Source organism: Phacochoerus africanus, chromosome 11 (assembly GCF_016906955.1).
Source record: "Phacochoerus africanus isolate WHEZ1 chromosome 11, ROS_Pafr_v1, whole genome shotgun sequence".
Classification (NCBI taxonomy): domain Eukaryota; kingdom Metazoa; phylum Chordata; class Mammalia; order Artiodactyla; family Suidae; genus Phacochoerus; species Phacochoerus africanus.
In genome coordinates, this window is record NC_062554.1 from 120,069,962 (window position 1) to 120,084,018 (window position 14,057).

The following is a 14,057-nucleotide window of genomic DNA, read 5'->3' on the forward strand; positions in this document are numbered from 1 at the left end:
TAAGTTTACTAATGATGTCCTCCTCAATTTCCCCTGGTTTCTCCTAGTGAAACTTCTCTTTTTTTTTTTTTCTTTTGTCTTTTTAGGGCCGCACCCTCGGCATATGGAGTTTCCCAGGCTAAGGTCAAATCAGAGCTGTAGCTGCCAGCCTACACCACAGCCACAGCAACACAGGATCTAAGCCGCGTCCGCAACCTACACCACAGCTCGTGGCAACGCCGGATCCTTAACCCACTGAGCAAGGCCAGGGATCGAACCGGCAACCTCATGGTTTCCAGTCAGATTCATTAACCACTGCGCCACAACGGGAACTCCCCGAAACTTCTCTTGTACGCGATATCTGACCACTCGGCTTTCCATCTCTTCATCTTTTTGTTCTACTTTCTGAGAGATTTCCACGCATTTACCTTCCATCCCTCCCACTGCATTTATTTGGACTCTCATAGTTCCCAAAATGATCTCTTGTTTTCTGGATGTGTATATACGTGTCTATACGCACACCATATATACTGCGGCATCCTCCTTTCTTATGGATCCTGATGTTTGTGAGGGCCTTTATAATTGTTTAAGTTTCCTTCCGTGCCTTACATGATCTTCGTTGCCTGAATTCCTTTTTTAATTTCTGTTCATTTATGTTCGCTTGTTTTGTCTCCATATTTAACATTGGAGGTTATCTGATATGGATAAAAAAATTCATAAGCTGCAAAAGCCAAACGTAAACAAGGCCCCCTTTAGAAATAAAATATAAATATGATATACATACATATTCACTCCCCTCTGAGGGAAAAAAAAAATCAGGGTTTTTTTAAGCAATGAAATTCTTTACTAGGTCAACTCACTAATGTAAAATTTAAAATCCCAAATCAGATTGCATTTTGCGATGCACTGTTATTTTCTGTCCTTAAAGATTCCTGACATCGAAGGAAGAAGAAAATGAGCTACGTTATTTGCATCAAAACTTGGTTTTAAATAAGAACACATGGACAACATCTCCTATTCTCGAATTAGATTCAGGAAACCTTATTTAGATAAGTACGTTAGTCATAAATCTACAGCAATGTACATAATGTCAAAAGCTCGAAGTTCATGTAAATCTTTTTGAATAAAAAGCGTGGTTTTCAAAACTCAGTGCAGAGTTCCTACTGTGGCTCAGTGGTAAAGAACCTGACTAGTATCCATGAGGATGCTGGTTTGATCCCTGGCCTCGATCAGTGGATTAAGGATCCTGCATTGCTGTGGCTGTGGGGTAGGCCGGCACCTGCGGCTCCGATTTGACCCCTAGCCTGGGAACTTCCATATGCCGTGGGTGTGGCCCGAAAAATACAAAAATTATAAAAATAGACAAATAAATTGTAAAAACTCAGTGCAAACACCTAGCAGATAAAAATAATTCTACTTGCTCTCTTCCTGCTGCAGTAGAGCAATAGTTTTTTTATTTTTTTATTTTTAATTTTTTCGTGTGTCTTTTGTCTTTCTAGGGCCGCAGCCACCCTAAAAAGCTCAACCCGCATATGGAGGTTCCCAGGCCAGGGGTCTAATCGGAGCTGTAGCTGCCGGCTTACGCCACAGCCACAGTAACGCCAGATCCGAGCCTCATCTGCGACCCACACCACAGCTCAGGGCAACGCCGGATCCTTAACCCACTGGGCTTCGAACCTCATGGTTCCTAGTCAGATTCATTTCTGCTGCGCCACAGCGGGAACTCCGAGAGCAATAGTTGTTTTTAAATGTGCACAGGTGTACCTCACTTTATTGCACTTTGCAGATGCTGAGGTTTTTACAAAATGAAGGTTTGTGGCAACTTTGCATTGTCAGATGGTGAGCATTTTTCGGCAATAGAGTGTTCTTTAATTAAGGTGTATACTCTGCGTTTTTTTAGACATGATGCTAATGCACCCTTAATGGACCGTGGTGTAATATTTTTGTTTTTGTTTTTTTTAAATTTTTTTGTGTTTTGTTTTGTTGGTGTAATATAAATATAAATATTACACACACTGGGAAACCAAAAAAATTCATGCGACTTGCTTTATTGCAGTATTTGCTTTATTGTGGTTGTCTGGAAATGAACCTGCCGTTTCGCTGAGGTCTGCGTTTATAGTATTTTCTGAGCATTTTCTGAGCATTGAATTCAGCACAGTTCTTGTTGGTTGGTTTACTAACGATTTTCTCCCACTCTGGTGACTCTGGGCTTTCTAAGGGTGGTTGAGTGGGGCCTTTGAGCCTGGGAACATATGTGCCAGCATAGGGCCTGCTGGGAGCTCCCTACAGAGTGACCATGCTGAGACCTGCTTATTTTGTTGGGAGGACCCAAATTTCAGTAGCTATTGGTCTTTTCTCTTGGGCTGGTTGGTTTTTCCAAAGAAGAATCCTCCATTGCCCACCTGGAAACACCTCCAGTTACCAGGCTGCCTTGATGAGAATGGGACCCCAGGGCACAGTCTGGGCCTGGCACTCAAGTGCCTTGACTTTAGTGGGTGCCCTTCTCCCAGTCTGCTGGGCCTCGTGACCTGGGAGCTGGCTTGTCTGGTCTGCTTCTGCAGTGAATAAACTTCTCATGTCCTCTGAGGGTGAGGACAGGAGAGGTGGTTCTGCCCCGACTCGTCCCCACCTTCTGAGGAGGTGGCACCAACTATTGCCTCCTTGGTCCTGGTGGCCATTTCTATTCTATTCTATCTTTTAAAGAGTTGTTGACATCTCTTCTCTCTGTCCTTGGCCGTTCACATCCTTTGTATTTCTTTTTTTTTCTTTTTTTTTTTTGTCTTTTTGCCATTTCTTGGGCCGCTCCCGCGGCATATGGGAGGTTCCCAGGCTGGGGGGTCTAATCAGAGCTGCAGCCGCCAGCCTATACCAGAGCCACAGCAATGCGGGATCCAAGCTGTGTCTGCAACCTACACCACAGCTCACGGCAACGCCGGATCGTTAACCCACTGAGCAAGGCCAGGGACCGAACCCGCAACGTCATGGTTCCTAGTCGGATACGTTAACCACTGCGCCACGACGGGAACTCCCCCTTTTGTATTTCTTAGTGAAACCACTCCAATGGAGTTTGGGGAGGGAGGAGAGAGAGCCATATGTTTTCAGTCCAGCTTGTTTAACCCAAAGTCCTCATTTCCCTTCTGTGAGGATCGGAGATGGTGCCTATCAGATGCCAGCTCCTTCTCAGATGCCTTCCCAACGACTCATTTATTTGCTTATCTATTCGTTTATTTAACCAGTATTTTTTTCAGTACCCCAGCCTCAGAGCCTGCTGGAGCACTCACGTAAACAGACCAGCTAGAGTCCAGCACGAGAAAACCTGCCCCTCACAGATCGAGGACTCTAATCTGGGTTTTTGAATCAGACCCAGAGCTCTTTCCACAAGAGAAGCCAAGTTAAAGGATCATATACGTGGGCCCTTTGTACCTACATGTTCCACAGCTGGTAATTCAATCAACCGTGGCTAAAAACAAATATTTTTGAAAAAGTTCTAGAAAGTTCCACAAAGGAAATCTTGAATTTGCGGTGTACCGGCAACTATCTTCACAGCGTTTACATTGTATTTACAACTAATTTACCTAGCATTTACACTGCATTAGGGATAAGTAATCTAGAGATGATTTAAAGTTTGTAGGTGGAGGTGCCTGATCTATGTGCAAATACTATTCCACCTCATACACGGGGCTTGATCAGGGGATCTTGGTATCCTCAGGCTCCTGGAACCAATCCCCAGTAGATACCAAGGGACAAGGGTCGATTGTATGGTCTCCCAAAGCCCTGATCTGGATGGGACAAAAGAAAATTATTTCCCCAGGGAGAAGGTGAACCCTCCCCTCTGCAGGGCTGGAGGCTGTGAAGAGTCTGAGGCTCATGAAGAAGGAAAGAGCAGATGTGGGGCCATCTGTCATGGGTGCTCCCCTGGCTCAAGGTCACCGGACAACCCCTGAGGTCCTTTTCGATTCTCAGCCCCTTACTTCAGTGCAGCCTGCCGACCCAAACACAAATCCTGAGCCCTGGGCTGAGATTTCCACTTGAAATGACATCTACCAGGAGACACGGTGGTGACCCGAACAGTTCCCCGAGCCAGTGTCCTAGTTCTACAGCTTGATTTGTTCAGTCCCCTAACTCGAAACTGGATCCTCACTGAGGCTGGAAGAGCGTTTCCAAATTCTTGACAGGTAATTAACGTCAGGATTCTGGAACAAGAAATTGAATTCCCGGGAATTCTTGGAAATTCTCCAAATCATAAGTGATTCTTAAAACACTTCCAACATTCTTCATACTGTTTACCCATTATCACATATACCTAAAATTTTTTATTAATATATAAGAAAGTTGGAGGCTTCGTGGCTCAGCCATAAGGAACCTGACTAATATCCATGAGGATGAAGGTTCGATCCCTGGCCTCACTCAGTAGGTTAAGGATCCAGTATTGCCATGAGCTGTGGAATAGGTCACAGACATGGCTCAGATCCCGTGTTGCTGTGGCCGAGGCGTAGGCCAGCAGTTGTAGCTCTGATTTGACCCCAAGCCTGGGAACTTCCATATGCCACATGTGCAGCCCTGAAAAGCAGGGGTGGAAAAAGAAAAGTTAAGTTTAGTGGTATTCACAAAGAACCAGACTATAGTGAATTTTCAAACACAGGAAAACAACAGTGTGTGTCATTGGATAGGATTTGGATAATGCAATACTCAGATCTTCTAGCAAAGTGAACGGCACTACACGGAATTGTGTTAGAATTGCCAATTTAGGGGCTTATTTTTGCCTTCAAACTTGTTACTTCTAGGAGCATCATTCATAGGATTTGAGAAAGGTATATGAAGTGTAGAAACCTATAAATATTTATTTTATTTTCAGCAGTAAGTCAAGCACCAGACAGGGCCACAAACACACAGTCGTAATATTGCAGCAGCTTCAAGCGCCTGATTATACGGTGACCCCGTGTCTCCTGTGAGATCCCATCCCCGTTCCCCAAAGTGTTGACCTTAGCCTTCAACTTGGAGTTATCAGCACTTTCTGCTGCTTCTGATTGCACTTAAGGTCAGTGGAATCCTTCCAACCAGTCATGTCTGTGTGTTGACTGCTAAGCTTTGATTCTCACGGGAGAATTATAGTACTTATTCCTGTTTTCCAGATTGATATTTTTTGGGATTCAGGATTTGGAAAAGCCTACTAATTTCCTGAGAAATGCCCAGAAGAAATGTGTGCATGTAAACACTAGGCTGCAGTTAGTCTTTGCCTGATTTTTTTTTTTTTTTTTCTCTTTTTAGAGCCGCACCTGCAGCATATGGAAGTTCCCAGGCTAGGGGTTGATGCGGAGCTGTGGCTGAGGCCTACACTGCAGCCACAGCAATACCAGATTCAAGCCGCGTCTGCAACCTACACCACGGCTCAAGGCAATGCCAGATCCTTAACCCACTGAGAGAGGCCAGGGATCGAACCCATATCCTCATGGATGCTAGCCAGGTTTGAAATCTGCTGAGTCACAACAGGAAATCCTGCCTGATTTCTAAAGGAAGGCCTTTTTAGGAGTTCCCATGGTGGCTCACTAGGTTAAGAACCCAACATAGTGTCCGTGAGAATGTGGGTTTGATCCCTGTCCTCACTCAGAGGTTTCAGGATCCCAGTGGGTTAAGCTCTGGCATGACAGATGCGGCTTGGATCTGGTGTGGCTGTGGCTGTGGCATAGACCTGATTCAACGCCTAGCCTGAGAACTCCCATATGCCTCTGGTGCGGCCATAAAAAGAAAAGAAAACAAAAAACCAAAAAAGAACCTTTTCAAAATTGTGTCATAGATGAGAAAGTGGCCAAGGGAGGGAAGGTGGCGGGTTTGGCCTGTTACCTGGTTGCCACCTGCTACGGGCAGTCCCCTGGCCCCTCGGGCACAGGGCGGCCTTTCTTCTCTGCCCTCAGGGGCCGGCCACCTGGGAGCAGGGACCACCCAGCCCCACTCTGCTCCTCCATATCCTCATTCGTTGAGCACCGTGTACCAAGCCGTGTGCCAGGCACAGGAACATGTGGGTAAATAACACCCAGCCTCTGCCCTCAGGAGATGTGTGAGAAGAACAAGGGTCCGAAGGTGCAGAGTCAGAAGGTAGTTTGGGGAAAAGTCCCCTCGTTGTCACAAGGGAGCGTCTGGTTCTCACTGATGTCTCGTCAAAGTTTTCTTCCGCCAAGAGGTCTTCTCTTGTCAGGAATATACTTACTCGAGCAGCAGGTACACTTATAAGCAGACCATGTTTTCTCGCTTTGTTGGGGGTGACAGAATGCATAAATTCCTGAGTTTGTAGGCAAAAGCCTGTAGCAATATTATATGAATTTTTGACCAACCATAGTAAAGACGGAATTCTCTCTTTATTCTTTGTATAGAAAATCATGGGACAAAATCGTTGTCCAGTGAAGTAGTCATCAGCATGTGCAGCCAAAAACACCTGGAAAAATATTGTAGCGTTGTGTAGTGGGCACTTAACAAAAAGGTTATTTTTCTGGGTTTTCTACTAGTTGTGTGATTTTTCAGCACTTTAAAACTTGCAATTTGATGGGATCTATTTTTTCATTCTAGGTAAATATTTTGATATTCAACTTTGGGTTTGTAACTTCACATTATTTTTCTTAAAGCGGTCCCCTCATGGTAAAAGTTTGCGACCCCACAAAGCCGAGATCTGGGCCTGGGGCCAGGTTTGGGGCCAGGCGTGTCCCTCAGAGTTCCCTGGGGCCCCCAGCCCACACCTCCCCCAAAGTCTCCTTCCTGGCCTTCATCTCCTAGGCCAAGGGAGCCATCCCCACTCGAGGCCAAGGAACCCGCATCCCTCTGGGGAGCAGGAGGTTCTGCCAGCCGGTGACACATGCCTCTGCTGGCTTAGGCCTCTGGGGACTTGCCCTCAGAGAGCCCTGTCTGGCAGGGCGGTTGGCCCTTGTGTCGGTACACGCCATCCCCCTGGCGTGGAGGAGCCCCTTCCCGGGAGTTGTGGCTTTGGTCTGAGACCCCAACCACCAGCTCTCCCTGAGGCAAGGTGGACTGTAGTTGTTAAAAATAGGACCAGCAACAGTGTAAGAAAGGGAATGTGTGTGTATATACATATACACACACACACACATACACAAACTGTATACACACACACACATACACACAAATTGTATACACACACGTATATATACACACAAACAAACTGTACACACATATATATATACACACACATACACATATACACAAACTATACACACATATATATATACACACACATACACATATACACAAACTGTACACACACACACACATATACACACACACACATACACACATGTATACACACATGTACATCCACGTATACACACATACACAATACATACACGTATACACACACACATATACACATTTGCACACACATACACACGCATATACACATATACACACACATTCTCACACACATATACACACATACACACACATATATGCACACGTATACACACATATACACATATACACACATGTGTGCACACATGTACACACATACATATACATATATGGCTGGGTAACTTTGTGTACAGCAGAAATTGGCACAACATTGTAAATCAACTATACTTGAGTTTTTTTATAAAAAAAAAAAATAGACCAGCAGAGGTGGTTTGCTGCTGACACTCCATCTTCCTAAACCTGCATGATTCAGGCTTCTTCTCTGTTCTGGCACCTTCCTGCCCACCCCATGTCGGCCCACCTGAGTGCCTACTCTTTTTACATTGGTCAGAGCACAGAGCCAGCCTAGACAGGGCACCTGAGCCGGGCCCCGTGGCTCCTGTCTGTGAAACAGGACTGTGGACGTAATCCGCTGCTCCTCTTCCTTGCCCGGACCATTGAGTCCCTCTGGCCACGTTGCTCCAAGCCTTAGGGACGTTTTAGTCACAATCGGTCAGCACTTTCTGCAGCAAGGACCCTGCGGGGAGCTGTGGGGTCCCAGGCCGGCCCCATCCAGATGTGCCAACCCAAGCGTGAAAGGACACTGACCCCATGTGGCCTCTCGTGGAGGTGCAGCTCCAGGAAAGCGGGAAAGAGTCAGGCTCCTTGGCCCTTTGGCCTCAGGCACATGACTCCTTCAGGTCCCTCCCTGATGAGCTGAGCTTAGCCTCCACTCACAGCACAGGACCCCCCGCGAGGGGGAGGACCTGGCCCTCTGCGGCCTGCTGACTGGTTTCCTCTGGTGCCGTGTCCCCAGCAGACACTCAACTCTGCTATCATTATTGGGGTCTATCTTCACTGGCCATTTGAGCTCAACCTGAGCAGGAGAGGTGCCACGGAGGGGGTGGGCATCGGCTCAAAGAACAGGAAGGATTTTGAGAGGCTGAGGGGAGGAGAGTCCCGAACATAGTGGCACTTAGTACTGAGGAGTAAACAGAAGCCCATACACCTGCACTACAGGTGGGAGAAGTGGCCTGAGCCCGGCGGGCAGGCAAGTATGAGAACAGGCATGGAGGACTGGCCAGGGCAGCTGCTGCTCAGCGAAGGTTCTGGGGTGTGGGGAGCGCTGAATTGACTTCTCCAGAAGTGGAGCCCCCGGTCCCAATTCTGCTCTCTCCCTGCCCACCGGGCTTTCCGTCTGGGCTCAGGGAGGGGTGGGTACCGAGCCAAGCAGTGGTAGCCTTTCTGATGCCATTTGAATTCCATTCTAGACATTCACTCTTCACTGACCCTGTGATCAAGGTCCCATAAACAGAAGTTGCCATGCTTGGCACAGGTGAGGAAAGAGAGGCTCAGAGAAATGAAATAGCTGTGTCTCGAGTCAAAGCCACTTGTTTGTCAGGAGCCAGGCTGAGGTTTGAACATTACGGTGAAAATACAACACAGGCAAGACTGCAGGGCTCCAGGGTCCATGCCCAGCCCGCGGCACCCTGGAGCTTCTAAGGGAACAAAAGCTTAACTGGTTTCCGAGGCCCTTACCTCCCCCACCTCCATCCACAGATTTGCTGCCTAAAAGGCCAATCTGATGGCATCACCCCCTGCTCGACACAGACAGTGGCTCCCCCCTGGCGTCAGGGTAAAGCCCCAGCCTTTGTCTTAGCTTTACGGCCCTTCGTAAGCTTTGCCCCTTTCTCGACACCGTTCTTATTTCCAGCTGCACTGACCCTTAGGCCATCCCCCAACCCACTACCTCTCGGACCTGGATGTCGCCTGGGGATTTTGCAGATTCTGATGTTACTAGACCACGGGTGGGGCTCTGGCTTCTAAAGTTCTAACAAGCTCCCATCATGCTGCCAGTTGCGCTAGTCCACAAACCACTGGTGAGTGACAAAGAGCTAAACCTGTCATGTTCCACTCTCCTTTGACCTCTGCACAAACTCTTCCTTTAGCCTAAAACATTTCCCCTTCTTTTTTTTTTTTTCTTTTTTTGTCTTTTTGCCATTTCTTGGGCTGCTCCCGCGGCATATGGAGGTTCCCAGGCTAGGGGTCTAATCGGAGCTGTAGCCATCAGCCTACACCAGAGCCACAGCAACACGGGATCCGAGCCGCGTCTGCAACCTACACCACAGCTCACGGCAACGCGGGATCGTTAACCCACTGAGCAAGGGCAGGGATCGAACCCGCAACCTCATGGTTCCTAGTCAGATTCATTAACCACTGCGCCACGACAGGAACTCCCATTTCCCCCTTCTTGCTCTCCTCCTCCTCCCCTGTCACTTATACCTGGCTGCTAATCATCCTCCTTCTCCAGGCCTCAGTTTAGATGCTGCTGCCTCCAGGAAGCCTTCCTGCCGACTTTGAGATGGGTTTGGGCACACCCTACCTGTTAGAGCTGCAAGCAGAAATCTGAAATGGGAGAAAGGATATGACAGCTGGGACTGGTTTTAAAATGCTCAAGAAAGAAAGTAGAATCAGGAAGTAGATGAGATAAGAGTGGCCAAATATTGATAATTGGGTTTTTTAAATTTTTTATTATAGTTGATTTATAATGGTCTGTCCATTTCTGCTGTATAGCAAAGTGACCCAGTCATACAAATATATGCATTCTTTTTCTCATATTATCTTCCATCATGTTCTATGCCAGGAGATTGGATAGAGTTCCCTGTCCTGATAATTGTTGAAGTTGGGTGAGGGACACGTGAGGGTCCATTGTGCTCTTAACATTTGTATACCTTTGGAAGTTTCCAAAAGAAAATGCTTTAAAAAACAAAGACTTTCCCATGTGCCTCCTTAGCTCCTGTCCCTGCCTGCACCAGAGATAGAATTCAAGCCACAGCTGCAACCTATGCTCCTGCGATGGCAGTGCCAGATCCTTAACCCATGGCACCAGGCTGGGAATCAAACCCATGCTGCTGCAGAGACAATGCTGGATCCTTAACCCACTGCACCACAGCGGGAACTCCTGCATAATCTTTCAAGGGCTGAGATTGTGCTGTGTTTTGTTCACCAGCCTCTAGCGTGTTAATCAGCACAGAGTGAATTCTCAACATATTTTTGTTAAATGATTGAATGAAAATTTTGCCAGGTTGTATTAGGTGACAGAAAAGAAGCAAATCTCTGAAAATATATGTCGACACAAAACAAGGCATATCATTCCGCCTTTGGTAGAGCCGGGCTCTGTCTGCCCCTGGAATCCTCAATGAAGGCCACTGTGTCCCAGGAGGGATTTATGGCACTTGGAAGAATACATTTACATGGTGAAGAAGAAAGAAAATTTAGATCCTGGAAGAGGAGTTTAAGAGAGGAGTGACTGGGTGTGCAATTCAAAACTGTTGGAGCATAAATAGTATAGATTGATTCGTTTACTCGCCAAGTATTAGTTCAGTATCTGAGAGTAAGATTTGTCTGGCGTGTTAGAGGCACCTCTTCTCTAGAACAGCTATTTGCATGAGCTTATATGAATAGCAGTGTTAAAAAAACAAACACAACTGAGTGAATTTTAAAGATCTTACTGTCTTTATTCAATGAGTCGTGGATTGGATAGCATCCAGTCTAGCAGATAGAGGAGTTCCCTGGTGGTCTAGTGGTTAGGGATCCAGCGTTGTCGCTGCTGTAGCTCTGGTTTGATCCCTGACCTGGGAAATCCCACATGCCGTGGGTGTGGCCAAAAAAAACCCCCAGAGTTCCCGTTGTAGCTCAGTGGGTTAAGAAGCGACATAGTGTCCATGAGCATGTGGGTTTGATCCCTGCCCTTGCTCAGTGGGTTAAGGATCTGGCATTGCTGCAAGGTGTGATACAGGTCACAGATGCAGCTCAGATTCTGGATCCCATGATGCTGTGGCCATGATGTAGGCAGACAGCTGTGGCTCCAATTTGACCACTAGCCTGGGAAATTCCATATGCCACAGGTGTGGCCATAAAAAGAAAGTACAACCTTCAGAACAATCTAGCAGATAGAAAGGAGCTCCAAGTGTTTACCAAGTGAGAGTTTTATAGGCAGAAGGGAGCAGGAACCAGGAAGTTATCCTATGCAAAACAGTAGGTTGGTTATTGCAAACTTTCCTTTTGTGGATAGCAGGGACCTAACTAGTGCTGAATAGGCAATTCCTGATTAACTGGTTTAAGATTCCATTTCTGGGAGAGCAAAGCTGTAATGAAGCCTCGATTTGATGACGTTGGTTTAGCATAAGCTACTCCATTTGGGGCCTGTTGTCTTGTTTTTAACAGAAGCTTGTGTCTGTTGGCCAAATGAAAGAGATGGAAGTGGCTTTTTGGAGTGGGAGGGGGTACTGTTTTGTTTTGTGCAAGGCACCTAAATAAGAAAGAGGAGAGAATGGGGCAGAAATGGCATGATGAGCTTTTTGGGTCCCATCCCAGCTGAACTAAAGGAGCAGATTAAGGCCAGAGGATACAGAGGAGTCTTTGTAAGACCCTGGGCATCAGCAGAGCCAATAAACCATTTCTCCACTCCATTGCCTACCCTCATCTGCTCAGACCCAGTGCTGCTTTAACACTCTGAGACCATATGGTGGCCGTGAGCAGTGGGGGACAGGAGGAGAGAGCATCACCTGGGTTTTCTGGCTTGAAGGATGGGGTGACTGGTGATGCCATTCAAAGGCGTGAGAAGTACGGTGGAGAACGGAAGCTTGAAGGAAATATGATAAGTTCACATGTGGAGACAGTTCACTAAAGAATCCCCCTTAATGTGTGTGAGAGGGAGTCCCCTGGTTTCCCCAATAGGCAACAAGCTTCCAGGACCTGTTACCCCAGGGCAGGATTAGAGCCAGGAACTACAGACAGAATCACAATGGGCAGGTGGGTCCAAGAGTCAGGAGAGACAGAGCATAGGGGAACTAGGGGGCATCATGGCAAGTCCAAAACTTCTGAGGTTGACAGCAAGAAAGACACTGGAGTGCTTTGACAGCATGCCTTTGACCCAGATGGCAAAGCACACATATGATCTCGTGTGCAGAAGCTGGCCGGCTTCCACTAACCCATAAAATTTGGGGACAGACCCAACACCTTATTTATTTTTGTACAATGAGCCCCGGTACGGAGTCCAACTCAAAGTAGGTGCTGAGCCAATGTTTGAAAAAGCCATGAATGAAATGAATGTGCTTGGAATGGTGTGGATTTTTGCTCTGCCCCCAAACTAGGATGATGACTCCAGCTCGCTCTTACTCCATTCTGTTATTATTCTGTTGGTCACTATGTTCATAAAGCATTTTTTAAAATGCTTTATGAAAATATAGTTGATTTACGATGTTGTGCCCATTTCTGCTGTACAGCAAAGCAACCCAGTCATCCCTTCTTTACATATCATCTCCCATCACTGTAGGATCGTACAGCACTTTTTTTTTTCCTTTGCCTTTTCTAGGGCTGCACCCTCAGCATATGGAGGTTCCCAGGCTAGGGGTCGAATTGGAGCTATAGCTGCCGGCCTTCGCCAGAGCCACAGCAATGTGGGATCTGAGCCATGTCTGCAACCTACACCACAGCTCACGGCAAAGCCAAATCCTTGACCCACTGAGCGAGGCCAGGGATCGAACCCACAACCTCATGGTTCCTAGTCGGATTCGTTAACCACTGAGCCACGACGGGAACTCCAGTACAGCACTTTTTAACTCCTTTGTTCTCCCAAATTTCAGGGAAATTGAAGCTTCGGTAATGGGGGAAATTTTCTCTTGATTGTTTTTGGTGGGAGGTCAATCTCAGCTATATCTGGGGGCGTTCAGGATGTTCTCATTGCTAAAGGGATTTTGTATTCCTCAGCCTGCCAGATCCAGACCTTAGGGCAACAGTCCTCCCTGTCTTTCCATTAAGAGGAAGTTTTGTCTCCTCTAGACTGTCTGTCTGGTTAGGGCTTGATCTTAGGTAGACATAGCAGACTTTGGCAAAATAAGCAGAGCAGAGAGTTTCCGATGTTTGGCTTAGGCTATTTCCAGAATGAGGGGAGACCCTGGGGCTAGGAGGAAGAGAGGATATTCGGTGTAAATTTTACCTTGGAGGTCTCGCTTCTCTGTGACCCATCCGATGTAGGCATGAGACTATCTCACCAGCGACTCCATTCTCCCTTTCCCCTCCCACCTGAGTCTCTGGTCCTGCCTCATCCCCATCCATCTCTGGACTTCGCTGCTTCTCTAGCCCCCAACCACATTCCTTCCCCTCCACATCCAGGTCTATGGACTTGAGCACTGACAGACTGGTACCCTCTCAACGATGCTCATTCATTCAGCAAATAGTTATCGAGCCTGCAGTATGTATCAAGCACTATTCTAGGCAGTGGGAGTAAACAAGACAGTAAACAAGACAGACAAAATTCCTGACCTCATGTGGCTGCTTTTTTGGTTTTGTTTTTGTTTTTGCGATTTCTTGGGCCACTCCCGTGGCATAGGGAGGTTCCCAGGCTAGGGGTCTAATTGGAGCCGTAGCCACCAGCCTACGCCAGAGCCACAGCAATGCGGGATCCGGGCCATGTCTGCAACCTACACCACAGCTCACAGCAACACTGGATCCTTAACCCACTGAGCAAGGCCAGGGATTGAACCCGCAACCTCATGGTTCCTAGTTGGATTCTTTAATCAATGAGCCACGGCAGAAACTCCTCGTGTGGCTTATGTTCCAAGGGCAGGAATGCTATAATACTACTAAACAAAGAAGATGCCCAGAACTTTCTGAAATAGTAT